Source organism: Nothobranchius furzeri, chromosome 2 (assembly GCF_043380555.1).
Source record: "Nothobranchius furzeri strain GRZ-AD chromosome 2, NfurGRZ-RIMD1, whole genome shotgun sequence".
Classification (NCBI taxonomy): Eukaryota; Metazoa; Chordata; class Actinopteri; order Cyprinodontiformes; family Nothobranchiidae; genus Nothobranchius; species Nothobranchius furzeri.
The window spans coordinates 47,527,154-47,545,661 of record NC_091742.1 but is presented as its reverse complement, the minus strand read 5'-3'; positions in this window follow the sequence as shown (position 1 = coordinate 47,545,661).

Below are 18,508 nucleotides of genomic sequence, written 5' to 3'. Positions count from 1 at the left end.
TTGATGATGTCACATAAGCCCCGCCCCCTCAGGACTTAAAAGGTCAAGTTTTACTGGGAAATTTTCCAAAATTCGCCCTTTCAAATAATCACCCCAAATTTGTAGCAGGTAACTGAAGACAAGATGGGGTTGCTTGGCGTCACTTTATGGGAGTTTTCTGCAGAAGGCGGGGCTGTGGCGGCGTGGCGAAGTCAGGCGTACCGCTTAGGCCTTACGTTTGCCTCCCATTTCGTCATTTCTAAAGATATCGCCACAAAACTTCTTGGGAGTGATCCTAGTCCTGCCCCCCAAAAAATGTGATGTGAAAATCCGGTGGGCGTGGCCTATTTTCTGAAATAGCGCCCTCTAGGACCATTAAAACTGTCAGCCCCAAGCCATGCTTTGACTGAGGATTACGAAATTTGGTACACTAATGTGGTGTCTCAGGACCTACAAAAAAGTCTCTTGGAGCCAAGCACCAAGTCGCACAGGAAGTCGGCCATTTTGGTCCAAGTACTCGATTTAGTGGTTTTCGCACACGTTGGTTGTAGAGTGTTGCACCGTCGCCCTTTTCACCAATCACCTTCAAACTTCTGCTATAGACTCTTAAGACAAAGGGGAAAAAATTCAACCTACGGATTTTAAATAAGTATAAAGGTGTGGGCGTGGCTAAGCCTCAAACTTTGACCTGTCGCCACGCCACTCTTTTTTTCACAGCTCCCTATTGGACTCCTTTTAACCAATCACCAGCAATCACTGGCAAATAGCAGCAGACAAGTTGAGGTCACTTGGTCTATAGTACTGGCAGGTTTCGAATAAAGGCGGGGCTTTGGGAGAATGGCGAAATTCGCCATCACGCCATGGAAATACGTTTGTCTCTCATTTCTTCAATCATTGTGACATCGCCACACAATTTCTGATGAGTGATCCTACTCTGACCCCTAATAGAATTGGACAGCTGAAGTTTGTGGGCGTGGCCTATTTTCTGAAATGGCGCCCCCTAGGACCATTAAAACTGTCAGCCCCAAGCCATGGTTTGACTGAGGATCACGAAATTTGGCACACTAATGTGGTGTCTCAGGACCTACAAAAAAGTCTCTTGGAGCCAAGCGCAATGTCGCACAGGAGGTCGGCCATTTTGGTCCAAGTACTCGATTTAGTGGTTTTCGCACACGTTATTAGGAGAATGATGTCTCGTCGTCCTTTCCACTGATCACCTTCAAACTCCTGCTATATACTCTTAAGACATAGAGGAAAAAATTCAACCGTCGGATTTTAAATAAGTATAAAGGTGTGGGCGTGGCTAAGCCTCAAACTTTGACCAGTCACCATTACGTTACTTGACTTAATAACTATCATGTGCATGATCAGATCAATTTCAAATTTTGTCTGTGTGATCACTGACCACATCTGAAGACAGTGACAATGTGGACAGCTGACATCACCTAAACCCCGCCCCCTGACTACAGGAAGTTTACTGTTTTATGATGAAATGCCCATATTTGTCCCCTCTAATTTAGTCAACATGACACTAAGGTCATGCACTGTCTTCATGATGTTGTAATGACTATTCAGATCTGATAGCTTTTCAGAAAGGGAGGAGATTTGATGCCATGGCGATTTCTGGCGTGACGCTGTGACCTTACGTTTGACTGTAACTTCCACAAACAGCCTCCGATTTGCCCGAGACTGAACATCACATCACCCGTGTGGTAAAGATAGAGTATCTCCTAGTGGTGAGACGTGTAATGGTGGGCTCAGAGGGGATGCTGAGTCAGGGTGAGGTGTGGACGAGGAGGCCGTTCACGGTTTCTGGTGTCGGGGTGGTTGACTTTCTGTTCCGCCAGACGTGCCCTGGTGCCCCCGGCTGCCGGCCAGGACGGAGAAGCGCGGAGCTGGGTTTGGAGAGCGTCGGGGATGGAGCGGAGGGGGTGCGGAAGGAGGGCTAGCAGCTTCGCTGCGAGGGCCGAACGACGCTGCTTGCAGCTTTAATTATTAGGCCCGAGCAGCGAAAGCGCTGCGAAGGCCTCTTGTTTTTGCTCTGTTTATTATTATTTTTATTTATTATTCCGGTGCCGCTTTGAATGGCTTTTTGGGGACCTTAACATACCCCAAAACTCACAATATTTTGCATACTTGTCAGGCCTGGTGAAAAATTTGATATTTTAAAGGTCCCAAAAAAATCGCAAAGAAATTGGCTGAACAGCGCCCCCTAGAAAATGAAAAAAAACCCTCTCCATAAAGCTTAGTTTATCGTACCGTTATGAAATTTGGTACACTTATAGTACTCAATAGTCCGCACAGAAAAGTCTCTTGCAAGCATGGTCAATATCAAACAGGAAGTCGGCCATTTTGGGTTGAAATGGCGATTTTTTGCCGTTTTGGCCGTTTTTAGGGTCCGTTTCTGATTGGATTGCTCGATCATTTTTTGCACGATCATCTCAAAAATTCTGTAAAATTGCTCAGAAGAGATGGGCGAACAAAATGAGACAATAAAATTGACTTTTCGTAAATACTGAAGGGGCGGGGCCAGGCCTCGAAGTTTGACTACTCGCCAAAAATTTTTAAATTGCTATAACTTCATAACTGAATGGAATAGAGTTACCAAACTTTCTGTGGTCATTCGTCATCACCTCACAAAGTAAATTGAATGGTCGCATGATGACATCACACAAGCCCCGCCCCCTCAGGACCAAAAAGGTTAAGTTTTACTGTGAAAGGTCCCAAATTGCCCCATTTCACTAAATCACCACAAATTTGTAGCTGGTAACTCAAGACAAGTGGGGGTTGCTTGGTGTCACATTATGTGAGTTTTCGGCAGAGGGCGGGGCTGTGGCGGCGCGGCGAAGTCAGGCGTACCGCCGTGGCCTTACGTTTGCCTCCCATTTCGTCATTTCTAAAGATATCATCACGAAACTTCTTGTGAGTGATCCTAGTCTGGCCCCCCAAAAGATCTGATGTGAACATCCGGTGGGCGTGGCCTATTTTCTGAAATAGCGCCCCCTAGGACCATTAAAACTGTCAGCCCCAAGCCATGCTTTGACTGAAGATTACGAAATTTGGTACACTAATGTGGTGTCTCAGGACCTACAAAAAAGTCTCTTGGACCCAAGTGCAAAGTCGCACAGGAAGTCGGCCATTTTGGTCCAAGTACGCGATTTACTGGTTTTCGCACACCTTGTTTGGAGAGTGATGCTCCGTCGCCCTTTTCACCAATCTCCTTGAAACGTCTGCTATATACTCTTAAGACAAAGAGGAAAAAATTCAACCGTCGGATTTTTCAAAAGTTTAACGGTGTGGGCGTGGCTAAGCCTCAAACTTTGACCTGTCGCCACGCCACTCATTTTTTCACAGCTCCCTACTGGACTCCTTTTACCCAATCAGCAGGAATCTCTGGCAAACAGCAGTAGACAACTTGAGGTCACTTGGTATCCAGTACTGGCAGGTTTCAAAAAAAGGCGGGGCTTCAGGAGCATGGCGAAAATCGCCATCACGCCGTGGAAGTATGTTTGCCTCTCATTTCTTCAGTTATCGTGATATTGCTACGAAACTTCTGGTGCGTGATCCTAGTCTGACCCCCAAGCGACATAGATATCTGAATTTAGTGGGCGTGGCCTATTTTCTTAAATAGCGCCCCCTAGGACCATTTAAACTAATAGCCCCAAGCTATGCTTTGACTGAGGATTACGAAATTTGGTACACTAATGTGGTGTCTCAGGACCTACAAAAAAGTCTCTTGGAGCCAAGCGCAAAGTCGCACAGGAAGTCGGCCATTTTGGTCCAAGTGCGCGATTTAGTGGTTTTCGCACACGTTGTTTGGAGAGTGATGCTCCGTCGCCCTTTTCACCAATCTCCTTCAAACTTCTGCTATATACTCTTAAGACATAGGGGAAAAAATTCAACCGTCGGATTTTTCAAAAGTTGAAAGATGTGGGCGTGGCTAAGCCTCAAACTTTGACCTGTCGCCACGCCACTCTTTTTTTCACAGCTCCCTACTGGACTCCTTTTACCCAAACACCAGGATTCTGTGGCAAACAGCAGTAGACAAGTTGAGGTTACTTTGTCTCCAGTACTGGCAGGTTTTGAAAAAAGGCGGGGCTTTGGGAGCATGGCGAACATCGCCATCACGCCATGGAAATACGTTTGCCTCTCATTTCTTAAGTTATCGAGATATCACCTCGAAATTTGTTGTGAGTGATCCTAGTCTGACCCCCAATAGAAATGGACAGCTAAAATTTGTGGGCGTGGCCATTTTTCTGAAATAGCGCCCCCTAGGACCATTAAAACTGTCAGCCCCTAGCCATTCTTTGACTGAGGATTACGAAATTTGGTACACTAATGAGGTGTCTCCGGACCTACAAAAAAGTCTCTTGGAGCCAAGTGCAAAGTCGCACAGGAAGTCGGGCATTTTGGTCCAAGTACGCGATTTAGTTGTTTTGGCACACGTTGTTTGGAGAGTGATGCTCCGTTGCCCTTTTCACCAATCGCCTTCAAACTTCTGCTATTTACTCTTAAGACATAGGAGAAAAAATTCAACCGTCGGATTTTTCAAAAGTTGAAAGGTGTGGGCGTGGCTAAGTCTCAAACTTTGACCTTTCGCCATTACTTTACTTGACTTAATAACTCCCATGTGCATGATCAGATCTTTTTCGAACTTTGTCTGTGTGATCATTGACCATATCTTTAAACAATGACAATGTGGACAGCTGACATCACCTAAGCCCCGCCCCCTGAATACAGGAAGTCTATTGTTTTATGCTGAAATGCCCATATTTGTCCCCTCTAATTTAGTCAACATGACACTAAGGTCATGCACGGTCTTCATGATGCTGTAATGACCATTCAGATCTGATAGCTTTCCAGATAGGGAGGGGCTTTGATGCCATGGCGAATTCTGGCGTAACGCCGTAACCTTACAATTCAATTTAATGGTGAGCTCAGAGGGGATGCTGAGTCAGGGTGAGGTGCGGACGAGGAGGCCATTTGCGGTTTCTGGTGTCGGGGTGGTTGACGTTTCTGTTCTGCCAGACGTGCCCTGGTGCCCCGGGCTGCCGGCCAGGCCGGAGCGGCGCGGAGCTGCGAGGGCCGAACGACGCTGCTTGCAGCTTTAATTATTATTATTTTTTCTTCCGCGTCTTTGAATGGCCTTTAGGGGGTCTTAGCATATCCAAAAAGTCACCAAATTCTGGCCCAATATAGAAAGTGCGTGAAATTTACGTATTTCACTGGCGATGTGAAAGTTCGTCAAAAAGTGACTGAACAGCGCCCCCTAGAAAGTGAAAAATACCCCTCTCCATAAAGCTTAGTTTATCGTACAGTTATGAAATTTGGTATAATTGTAGTACTCAACAGTCCGCACAGAAAAGTCTCTTGCAACCATGGTCAATATCAAACAGGAAGTCGGCCATTTTGGAGTAAAGTGGCCATTTTGACCCCGTTTTGGCCATTTCTAGGGTCTATATTTGGTTGAACAGTTTGGTCATTTTTCGCACGATCGTCTCAAAAATTGTGCGAGATCGAACAGAAGCGATGGACGATTCAAATGAGACAATAAAATTGACTTTTCGTAAATACTGAAGGGGCGGGGCCAGGCCTCAAAGTTCGAGCACTCGCCAAAAAAATTCAAATTGCTATAATTTCATAAATGAAAGAATTACAGTTAAAGAAATGTTCTGTGGACAATTGTCATCGCCCTCCGAAGACAAATGAATGGTCGATTGATGATGTCACATAAGCCCCTCCCCCTCAGGACTTAAAAGGTCAAGTTTTACTGGGAAATTTTCCAAAATTCGCCCTTTCCAATAATCACCCCAAATTTGTAGCGGGAAACTGAAGACAAGTTGGGGTTGCTTGGCTTCACTTTATGGGAGTTTTCTGCAGAAGGCGGGGCTGTGGCGGCGCGGCGAATTCAGGCGTACCGCTTAGGCCTTACGTTTGCCTCCCATTTCGTCATTTCTAGAGATATCGCCACGAAGCTTCTTGTGTGTGATCCTAGTCTGGCCCCCCAAAAGATCTGATGTGAAATTCCGGTGGGCGTGGTCTATTTTCTGAAATAGCGCCCCCTAGGACCATTAAAACTGACAGCCCCAAGCCATGCTTTGACTGAGGATTACGAAATTTGGTACACTAATGTGGTGTCTCAGGACCTACAAAAAAGTCTCTTGGAGCCAAGTGCATTGTCGCACAGGAAGTCGGCCATTTTGGTCCAAGTGCGCAATTTAGTGGTTTTCGCACACGTTGTTTGGAGAGTGATGCTCCGTCGCCCTTTTCACCAATTGCCTTCACACTTCGGCTACATACTCTTAAGACATAGATGAAAAAATTCAACCGTCGGATTTTAAATAAGTATAAAGGTGTGGGCGTGGCTAAGCCTCAAACTTTGACCTGTCGCCACGCCACTCTTTTTTTTCACAGCTCCCTATTGGACTCCTTTTAACCAATCACCACCAAACAGTGGCGAATAGCAGCAGACAAGTTGAGGTCACTTGGTCTATAGTACTGGCAGGTTTCGAATAAAGGCGGGGCTTTGGGAGAATGGCGAAATTCGCCATCACGACATGGAAATACGTTTGTCTCTCATTTCTTCAGTCATTGTGACATCGCCATACAAGTTCTGATGAGTGATCCTACTCTGACCCCTAATAGAATTGGACAGCTGAAGTTTGTGGGCGTGGCCTATTTTCTGAAACAGCGCCCCCTAGGACCATTAAAACAGTCAGCCCCAAGCCATGCTTTGACTGAGGATCACAAAATTTGGCACACTAATGTAGTGTACCAGGACCTACAAAAAAGTCTCTTGGAGCCAAGCACAATGTCGCACAGGAGGTCGGCCATTTTGGTCCAAGTACTCAATTTAGTGGTTTTCGCACACGTTATTAGGAGAATGATATCTCCTCGCCCTTTCCACCGATCACCTTCAAACCTCTGCTATATACTCTTAAGACATAGAGGAAAAAATTCAACCGTCGGATTTTAAATAAGTATAAAGGTGTGGGCGTGGCTAAGCCTCAAACTTTGACCAGTCGCCATTACGTTACTTGACTTAATAACTCCCATGTGCATGATCAGATCAATTTCAAACTTTGTCTGTCTGATCACTGACCACATCTGAAGACAGTGACAATGTGGACAGCTGGCATCACCTAAGCCCCGCCCCCTGACTACAGGAAGTCTACTGTTTTATGGTGAAATGCCCATATTTGTCCCCTCTAATTTAGTCAACATGACACTAAGGTCATGCACTGTCTTCATGATGTTGTAATGACTATTCAGATCTGATAGCTTTTCAGAAAGGGAGGAGCTTTGATGCCATGGCGATTTCTGGCGTGACGCCGTGACCTTACGTTTGACTGTAACTTCCACAAACAGCCTCCGATTTGCCCGAGACTGAACATCACATCACCAGTGTGGTAAAGATAGAGTATCTCCTAGTGGTGAGACGTGTAATGCTGGGCTCAGAGGGGATGCTGAATCAGGGTGAGGTGTGGACGAGGAGGCCGTTCACGGTTTCTGGTGTCGGGGCGGTTGACTTTCTGTTCTGCCAGACGTGCCCTGGTGCCCCCGGCTGCCGGCCAGGATGGACAAGCGCGGAGCTGGGTTTGGAGAGCGGAGGGGATGGAGCGGAGGGGGTGCGGAAGGAGGGCGAGCAGCTTCGCTGCGAGGGCCGAACGACGCTGCTTGCAGCTTTAATTATTAGGCCCGAGCAGTGAAGCTGCGAAGGCCTATTGTATCTGCTCCGTTTATTCTTTCTTTCTTTCTTTCTTTCTTTCTTTTTTCTTCCGCGTCTTTGAATGGCCTTTAGGGGGTCTTAGCATATTCAAAAAGTCACCAAATTCTGGCTCAATATAGAAAGTGCGTGAAATTTACGTATTTCACTGGCGATGTGAAAGTTCGTAAAAAAGTGGCTGGACAGCGCCCCCTAGAAAGTGAAAAATACCCCTCTCCATAAAGCTTAGTTTATCGTACGGTTATGAAATTTGGTATACTTGTAGTACTCCACAGTCCGCACAGAAAAGTCTCTTGCAACCATGGTCAATATCAAACAGGAAGTCGGCCATTTTGGGTTGAAATGGCGAATTTTAGCCATTTTGGCCATTTCTAGGGTCTATATTTGGTTGAACAGTTTGGTCATTTTTCGCACGATCGTCTCAAAAATAGTGTGCAATCGAACAGAAGCGATGGACGATTCAAATGAGAAAATAAAATTGACTTTTCGTAAATACTGAAGGGGCGGGGCCAGGCCTCAAAGTTCGAGCATTCGCCAAAAAAATTCAAATTGCTATAATTTCATAAATGAAAGAATTACAGTTAAAGTAACTTTCTGTGGACAATCGTCATCGCCCCCCGAAGACAAATGAATGGTCGATTGATGATGTCACATAAGCCCCGCCCCCTCAGGACTTAAAAGGTCAAGTTTTACTGGGAAATTTTCTAAAATTCGCCCTTTCAAATAATCATCCCAAATTTGTACCAGTTAACTGAAGACAAGTTGGAGTTGCTTGGCGTCACTTTATGGGAGTTTTCTGCAGAAGGCGGGGCTGTGGCGGCGCGGCGAAGTCAGGCGTACCGCTTAGGCCTTACGTTTGCCTCCCATTTCATCATTTCTAAAGATATCGCCACGAAACTTCTTGGGAGTGATCCTAGTCCTGCCCCCCAAAAAATATGATGTGAAAATCCGGTGGGCGTGGCCTATTTTCTGAAATAGCGCCCCCTAGGACCATTAAAACTGTCAGCCCCAAGCCATGCTTTGACTGAGGATTACGAAATTTGGTACACTAATGTGGTGTCTCAGGACCTACAAAAAAGTCTCTTGGAGCCAAGCACCAAGTCGCACAGGAAGTCGGCCATTTTGGTCCAAGTACTCGATTTAGTGGTTTTCGCACACGTTGTTTGGAGAGTGTTGCACCATCGCCCTTTTCACCAATCACCTTCAAACTTCTGCTATAGACTCTTAAGACAAAGGGGAAAAAATTCAACCTACGGATTTTAAATAAGTATAAAGGTGTGGGCGTGGCTAAGCCTCAAACTTTGACTTGTCGCCACGCCACTCTTTTTTTCACAGCTCCCTATTGGACTCCTTTTAACCAATCACCAGCAATCACTGGCAAATAGCAGCAGACAAGTTGAGGTCACTTGGTTTATAGTACTGGCAGATTTCGAATAAAGGCGGGGCTTTGGGAGCATGGCGAAATTCACCATCAAGCCATGGAAATACGTTTGTCTCTCATTTCTTCAATCATTGTGACATCACCACACAATTTCTGATGAGTGATCTTACTCTGACCCCTAATAGAATTGGACAGCTGAAGTTTGTGGGCGTGGCCTATTTTCTGAAATAGCGCCCCCTAGGACCATTAAAACTATCAGCCCCAAGCCATGCTTTGACTGAGGATCACGAAATTTGGCACACTAATGTAGTGTCTCAGGACCTACAAAAAAGTCTCTTGGAGCCAAGTACAATGTCGCACAGGAGGTCGGCCATTTTGGTCCAAGTACTCGATTTAGTGGTTTTCGCACACGTTATTAGGAGAATGATGTCTCGTCGTCCTTTCCACCGATCACCTTCAAACTCCTGCTATATACTCTTAAGACATAGAGGAAAAAATTCAACCGTCGGATTTTAAATAAGTATAAAGGTGTGGGCGTGGCTAAGCCTCAAACTTTGACCAGTCGCCATTACGTTACTTGACTTAATAACTCCCATGTGCATGATCAGATCAATTTCAAACTTTGTCTGTGTGATCACTGACCACATCTGAAGACAGTGACAATGTGGACAGCTGACATCACCTAAGCCCCGCCCCCTGACTACAGGAAGTCTACTGTTTTATGGTGAAATGCCCATATTTGTCCCCTCTAATTTAGTCAACATGACACTAAGGTCATGCACTGTCTTCATGATGTTGTAATGACCATTCCGATCTGATAGCTTTTCAGAAAGGGAGGGGCTTTGATGCCATGGCGATTTCTGGCGTGACGCTATGACCTTACGTTTGCCTGTAACTTCCACAAACAGCCTCCGATTTGCCCGAGACTGAACATCACATCACCAGTGTGGTAAAGATAGAGTGTATCCTAGTGGTGAGACGTGTAATGGTGGGCTAAGAGGGGATGCTGAGTCAGGGTGAGGTGTGGACGAGAAGGCCGTTCACGGTTTCTGGTGTCGGGGTGGTTGACTTTCTGTTCTGCCAGACGTGCCCTGGTGCCCCCGGCTGCCGGCCAGGATGGAGAAGCGTGGAGCTGGGTTTGGAGAGCGTCGGGGATGGAGTGGAGGGGGTGCGGAAGGAGGGCGAGCAGCTTCGCTGCGAGGGCCGAACGACGCTGCTTGCAGCTTTAATTAGGCCCGAGCAGTGAAGCTGCGAAGGCCTATTGTATCTGCTCCGTTTATTATTACGCTTTCTTTCTTTCTTTTTTCTTCCGCGTCTTTGACTGGCCTTTAGGGGGTCTTAGCATATCCAAAAAGTCACCAAATTCTGGCCCAATATAGAAAGTGCGTGAAATTTACGTATTTCACTGGCGATGTGAAAGTTCATAAAAAAATGGCTGAACAGCGCCCCCTAGAAAGTGAAAAATACCCCTCTCCATAAAGCTTAGTTTATCGTACAGTTATGAAATTTGGTACACTTGTAGAACTCAACAATATGCACAGAAAAGCCTCTTGCATCCATGGTCAATATCAAACAGGAAGTCGGCCATTTTGGACTAAAGTGGCCATTTTGACCCTGTTTCGGCCATTTCTTGGGTCTATATTTGGTTGAACAGTTTGGTCATTTTTCGCACGATCGTCTCAAAAATAGTGTGCGATCGAACAGAAGCGACGGACGATTAAAATGAGACAATAAAATTGACTTTTCGTAAATACTGAAGGGGCGGGACCAGGCCTCAAAGTTCGAGCACTCGCCAAAAAAATTCAAATTGCTATAATTTCATAAATGAAAGAATTACAGATAAAGTAACTTTCTATGGACAATCATCATCGCCCCCCGAAGACAAATGAATGGTCGATTGATGATGTCACATAAGCCCCGCCCCTTCAGGACTTAAAAGGTCAAGTTTTACTAGGAAATTTTCCAAAATTCGCCCTTTCGAATAATCATCCTAAATTTGTATCAGGTAACTGAAGACAAGTTGGGGTTGCTTGGCGTCACTTTATGGGAGTTTTCTGGAGAAGGCGGGGCTGTGGCGGCGCGGCGAACTCAGGCGTACCGCTTAGGCCTTACGTTTGCCTCCCATTTCGTCATTTCTAGAGATATCGCCACGAAACTTCTTGTGAGTGATCCTAGTCCGGCCCCCAAAAAAATCTGATGTGAAATTCCGGTGGGCGTGGTCTATTTTCTGAAATAGCGCCCCCTAGGACCATTAAAACTGACAGCCCCAAGCCATGCTTTGACTGAGGATTACGAAATGTGGTACACTAATGTGGTGTCTCAGGACCTACAAAAAAGTCTCTTGGAGCCAAGTGCAAAGTCGCACAGGAAGTCGGCCATTTTGGTCCAAGTGCGCGATTTAGTGGTTTTCGCACACGTTGTTTGGAGAGTGATGCTCCATCGCCCTTTTCACCAATCGCCTTCACACTTCTGCTATATACTCTTAAGACATAGATGAAAAAATTCAACCGTCGGATTTTAAATAAGTATAGAGGTGTGGGCGTGGCTAAGCCTCAAACTCTGACCTGTCGCCACGCCACTCTTTTTTTCACAGCTCCCTATTGGACTCCTTTTATCCAATCACCACCAAACAGTGGCAAATAGCAGCAGACAAGTTAAGGTCACTTGGTCTATAGTACTGGCAGGTTTCGAATAAAGGCGGAGCTTTGGGAGCATGGCGAAATTCACCATCACGCCATGGAAATACGTTTGTCTCTCATTTCTTCAATCATTGTGACATTGCCACACAATTTCTGATGAGTGATCCTACTCTGACCCCTAATATAACTGGACAGCTGAAGTTTGTGGGCGTGGCCTATTTTCCGAAACAGTGCCCCCTAGGACCATTAAAACAGTCAGCCCCAAGCCATGCTTTGACTGAGGATCACAAAATTTGGCACACTAATGTAGTGTCTCAGGACCTACAAAAAAGTCTCTTGGAGCCAAGCGCAATGTCGCACAGGAGGTCGGCCATTTTGGTGCAATTACTCAATTTAGTGGTTTTCGCACACGTTATTAGGAGAATTATATCTCCTCGCCCTTTCCACCGATCACCTTCAAACTTCTGCTATATACTCTTAAGACATAGAGGAAAAAATTCAACCGTCGGATTTTAAATAAGTATAAAGGTATGGGCGTGGCTAAGCCTCAAACTTTGACCAGTCGCCATTACTTTATTTGACTTAACAACTCCCATGTGCATGATCAGATCAATTTCATACTTTGTCTGTGTGATCACTGACCACATCTGAAGACAGTGACAATGTGGACAGCTGACATCACCTAAGCCCCGCCCCCTGACTACAGGAAGTCTATTGTTTTATGGTGAACTTCCCATATTTGTCCCCTCTAATTTAGTCAAGATGACACTAAGGTCATGCACTGTCTTCATGATGTTGTAATGACCATTCAGATCTGATAGCTTTTCAGAAAGTGAGGGGCTTTGATGCCATGGCGATTTCTGGCGTGACGCTGTGACCTTACGTTTGACTGTAACTTCCACAAACAGCCTCCGATTTGCCCGAGACTGAACATCACATCACCAGTGTGGTAAAGATAGAGTATCTCCTAGGGGTGAGACATGTAATGGTGGGCTCAGAAGGGATGCTGAGTCAGGGTGAGGTGTGGACGAGGAGGCCTTTCACGGTTTCCGGTGTTGGGGTGGCTGACTTTCTGTTCCGCCAGGCATGCCCTGGTGCCCTCGGCTGCCGGCCAGGATGGAAAAGCGCGGAGCCGGGTTTGGAGAGCGTCGGGGATGGAGCGGAGGGGGTGCGGACAGAGGGCGAGCAGCTTCGCTGCGAGGGCCGAACGACGCTGCTTGCAGCTTTAATTATTATTATTATTCTTTTTTCTTCCGCGTCTTTGGATGGCCTTTAGGGGGTCTTAGCATATCCAAAAACTCACCAAATTCTGGCCCAATATAGAAAGTGCGTGAAATTTACGTATTTCACTGGCAACGTGAAAGTCGGTTAAAACATGTTTCAACAGCGCCCCCTGGAAAATTAAAAATACCCCTCCGCTTTGACCTTTTTTCATTGTAGAGCGATGAAATTTGGTACACTTGTAGATCTCAACAATACGCACAGAAAAGCCTCTTGCACCCATGGTCAATATCAAACAGGAAGTCGGCCATTTTGGACTAAAGTGGCCATTTTGACCCCGTTTTGACCATTTCTAGGGTCTATATTTGGTTGAACAGTTTGGTCATTTTTCGCACGATCGTCTCAAAAATAGTGTGCGATCGAACAGAAGCGATGGACGAATCAAATGAGACAATAAAATTGACTTTTCGTAAATACTGAAGGGGCGGGACCAGGCCTCAAAGTTCGAGCACTCGCCAAAAAAATTCAAATTGCTATAATTTCATAAATGAAAGAATTACAGTTAAATAAATGTTCTATGGACAATCGTCATCACCCTCCAAAGACAAATGAATGGTCGATTGATGATGTCACATAAGCCCCGCCCCCTCAGGACTTAAAAGGTCAAGTTTTACTGGGAAATTTTCCAAAATTCGCCCTTTCAAATAATCACCACAAATTTGTAGCAGGTAACTGAAGACAAGATGGGGTTGCTTGGCGTCACTTTATGGGAGTTTTCTGCAGAAGGCGGGGCTGTGGCGGCGCGGCGAAGTCAGGCGTACCGCTTAGGCCTTACGTTTGCCTCCCATTTCGTCATTTCTAAAGATATCGCCACAAAACTTCTTGGGAGTGATCCTAGTCCTGCCCCCCAAAAAATGTGATGTGAAAATCCGGTGGGCGTGGCCTATTTTCTGAAATAGCGCCCTCTAGGACCATTAAAACTGTCAGCCCCAAGCCATGCTTTGACTGAGGATTACGAAATTTGGTACACTAATGTGGGGTCTCAGGACCTACAAAAAAGTCTCTTGGAGCCAAGCACCAAGTCGCACAGGAAGTCGGCCATTTTGGTCCAAGTACTCGATTTAGTGGTTTTCGCACACGTTGTTTGGAGAGTGTTGCACCATCGCCCTTTTCACCAATCACCTTCAAACTTCTGCTATAGACTTTTAAGACAAAGGGGAAAAAATTCAACCTACGGATTTTAAATAAGTATAAAGGTGTGGGCGTGGCTAAGCCTCAAACTTTGACCTGTCGCCACGCCACTCTATTTTTCACAGCTCCCTATTGGACTCCTTTTAACCAATCACCAGCAATCACTGGCAAATAGCAGCAGACAAGTTGAGGTCACTTGGTTTATAGTACTGGCAGGTTTCGAATAAAGGCGGGGCTTTGGGAGCATGGCGAAATTCACCATCACGCCATGGAAATACGTTTGTCTCTCATTTCTTCAATCATTGTGACATCACCACACAATTTCTGATGAGTGATCTTACTCTGACCCCTAATAGAATTGGACAGCTGAAGTTTGTGGGCGTGGCCTATTTTCTGAAATAGCGCCCCCTAGGACAATTAAAACTATCAGCCCCAAGCCATGCTTTGACTGAGGATCACGAAATTTGGCACACTAATGTAGTGTCTCAGGACCTACAAAAAAGTCTCTTGGAGCCAAGTCCAATGTCGCACAGGAGGTCGGCCATTTTGGTCCAAGTACTCGATTTAGTGGTTTTCGCACACGTTATTAGGAGAATGATGTCTCGTCGTCCTTTCCACCGATCACCTTCAAACTCCTGCTATATACTCTTAAGACATAGAGGAAAAAATTCAACCGTCGGATTTTAAATAAGTATAAAGGTGTGGGCGTGGCTAAGCCTCAAACTTTGACCAGTCGCCATTACGTTACTTGACATAATAACTCCCATGTGCATGATCAGATCAATTTCAAACTTTGTCTGTGTGATCACTGACCACATCTGAAGACAGTGACAATGTGGACAGCTGACATCACCTAAGCCCCGCCCCCTGACTACAGGAAGTCTACTGTTTTATGGTGAAATGCCCATATTTGTCCCCTCTAATTTAGTCAACATGACACTAAGGTCATGCACTGTCTTCATGATGTTGTAATGACCATTCAGATCTGATAGCTTTTCAGAAAGGGAGGCTGCTTTGATGCCATGGCGATTTCTGGCGTGACGCTGTGACCTTACGTTTGACTGTAACTTCCACAAACAGCCTCCGATTTGCCCGAGACTGAACTTCACATCACCAGTGTGGTAAAGATAGAGTATCTCCTAGTGGTGAGACGTGTAATGGTGGGCTCAGAGGGGATGCTGAGTCAGGGTGAGGTGTGGACGAGGAGGCCGTTCACGGTTTCTGGTGTCGGGGTGGTTGACTTTCTGTTCCGCCAGACGTGCCCTGGAGCCCCCGGCTGCCGGCCAGGACGGAGAAGCGCGGAGCTGGGTTTGGAGAGCATCTGGGATGGAGCGGAGGGGGCACGGACGGAGGACGAGCAGCTTCGCTGCGAGGGCCGAACGACGCTGCTTGCAGCTTTAATTAGGCCCGAGCAGTGAAGCTGCGAAGGCCTATTGTATCTGCTCCGTTTCTTATTTTTTTTTTTTTTTTCTTTCTTTTTTTTTCTTCCGCGTCTTTGGATGGCCTTTAGGGGGTCTTAGCATATCCAAAAACTCACCAAATTCTGGGCCAATATAGAAAGTGTGTGAAATTTACGTATTTCACTGGCAACGTGAAAGTTGGTAAAAAAGTGTTTCGACAGCGCCCCCTGGAAAATTAAAAATACCCCTCTGCTTTGACCTTTTTTCATAGTAGAGTTATGAAATTTGGTACACTTATAGAACTCAACAATACGCACAGAAAAGCCTCTTGCACCCATGGTCAATATCCAACAGGAAGTCGGCCATTTTGGACTAAAGTGGCCAATTTGACCCCGTTTTGGCCATTTCTAGGGTCTATATTTGGTTGAACAGTTTGGTCATTTTTCGCACGATCGTCTCAAAAATAGTGTGCGATCGAACAGAAGCGATGGACGATTAAAATGAGACAATAAAATTGACTTTTCGTAAATACTGAAGGGGCGGGACCAGGCCTCAAAGTTCGAGCACTCGCCAAAAAAATTCAAATTGCTATAATTTCATAAATGAAAGAATTACAGTTAAAGTAACTTCCTGTGGACAATTGTCATCGCCCCCCGAAGACAAATGAATGGTCGATTGATGATGTCACATAAGTCCCGCCCCCTCAGGACTTAAAAGGTCAAGTTTTACTGGGAAATTTTCCAAAATTCGCCCTTTCAAATAATCAACCCAAATTTGTAGCAGATAACTGAAGACAAGTTGGGGTTGCTTGGCGTCACTTTATGGGAGTTTTCTGCAGAAGGCGGGGCTGTGGCGGCGCGGCGAAGTCAGGCGTACCGACGTGGCCTTACGTTTGCCTCCCATTTCGTCATTTTTAGAGATATCGCCACAAAACGTCTTGTGAGTGATCCTAGTCCGGCCCCCCAAAATATCTCATGTGAACATCTGGTGGGCGTGGCCTATTTTCTGAAATAGCGCCCCCTAGGTCCATTAAAACTGTCAGCCCCAAGTCATGCTTTGACTGAGGATTATGAAATTTGGCATACTAATGTGGTGTCTCAGGACCTACAAAAAAGTCTCTTGGAGCCAAGTGCAAAGTCGCACAGGAAGTCGGCCATTTTGGTCCAAGTACTCGATTTAGTGGTTTTCGCACACGTTGTTTGGAGAGTGATGCTCCATCGCCCTTTTCACCAATCGCCTTCAAACTTCTGCTATATACTCTTAAGACATAAAGGAAAAAATTCAACCATCGGATTTTAAATAAGTATAAAGGTGTGGGCGTGGCTAAGCCTCAAACTTTGACCTGTCACCACGCCACTCTTTTTTTCACAGCTACCTATTGGACTCCTTTTACCCAATCGCCAGCAATCTCTGGCGAATAGCAGCTGACAAGTTGAGGTCACTTAGTCTCCAGTACTGGCAGGTTTTGAAAAAAGGCGGGGCTTTGGGAGCATGGCAAAATTCACCATCACGCCATGGCAATACGTTTGCCTCTCATTTCTTCAATTATCGTGCCATCGCCACAAAATGTCTGGTGAGTGATCCTAGTCTGACCCCCAATAGATTTGGACAGCTGTAATTTGTGGGCGTGGCCTATTTTCTGAAATGGCACCCCCTAGGACCATTAAAACTGTCAGCCCCTAGCCATGCTTTGACTGAGGAGTACGAAATCTGGTACACTAATGTGGTGTCTCCGGACCTACAAAAAAGTCTATTGGAGCCAAGTGCAAAGTCGCACAGGAAGTCGGCCATTTTGGTCCAAGTACTCGATTTAGTGGTTTTCGCACACGTTGTTTGGAGAGTGTTGCACCATCGCCCTTTTCACCAATCGCCTTCAAACTTCTGCTATATACTCTTAAGACAAAGGGGGAAAAAATCAACCGTCGGATTTTAAATAAGTACAAAGGTGTGGGCGTGGCTAAGCCTCAAACTTTTACCTTTCGCCATTACATTACTTGACTTAACAACTCCCATGTGCATGATCAGATCAATTTCAAACTTTGTCTGTGTGATCACTGACCACATCTGAAGACAGTGACAATGTGGACAGCTGACATCACCTAAGCCCCGCCCCCTGACTACAGGAAGTCTACTGTTTTATGGTGAAATGCCCATATTTGTCCCCTCTAATTTACTCAACATGACACTAAGGTCATGCACTGTCTTCATGATGTTGTAATGACCATTCAGATCTGAAAGCTTTTTAGAAAGGGAGGGACTTTGATGCCATGGCGATTTCTGGCATGACGCTGTGACCTTATGTTTCACTGTAACTTCCACAAACAGCCTGCGATTTGCCCGAGACTGAACATCACATCACCAGTGTGGTAAAGATAGCGTATCTCCTAGTGGTGAGACGTGTAATGGTGGGCTCAGAGGGGATGCTGAGTCAGGGTGAGGTGTGGACGAGGAGGCCGTTCACGGTTTCTGTTGTCTGGTTGGACTTTCTGTTCTGCCAGACGTGCCCTGGAGCCCCCGGCTGCTGGCCAGGACGGAGCAGCGCGGAGCTGGGTTTGGAGAGTGTCGGGTATGGAGCGGAGGGGGTGCGGACGGAGGGCGAGCAGCTTCACTGCGAGGGCCGAACGACGCTGCTTGCAGCTTTAATTATTATTACGCTTTCTTTTTTCTTCCGCGTCTTTGGCTGGCCTTTAGGGGGTCTTAGCATATCCAAAAAGTCACCAAATTCTGGCCCAATATAGAAAGTGCGTGAAATTTACGTATTTCACTGGCAATGCGAAAGTTCATAAAAAAGTGGCTGAACAGCGCCCCCTAGAAAGTGAAAAATACCCCTCTCCATAAAGCTTAGTTTATCGTACAGTTATGAAATTTGGTATACTTGTAGTACTCAACAGTCCGCACAGAAAAGTCTCTTGCAACCATGGTCAATATCAAACAGGAAGTCGGCCATTTTAGGTTGAAATGGCGATTTTTA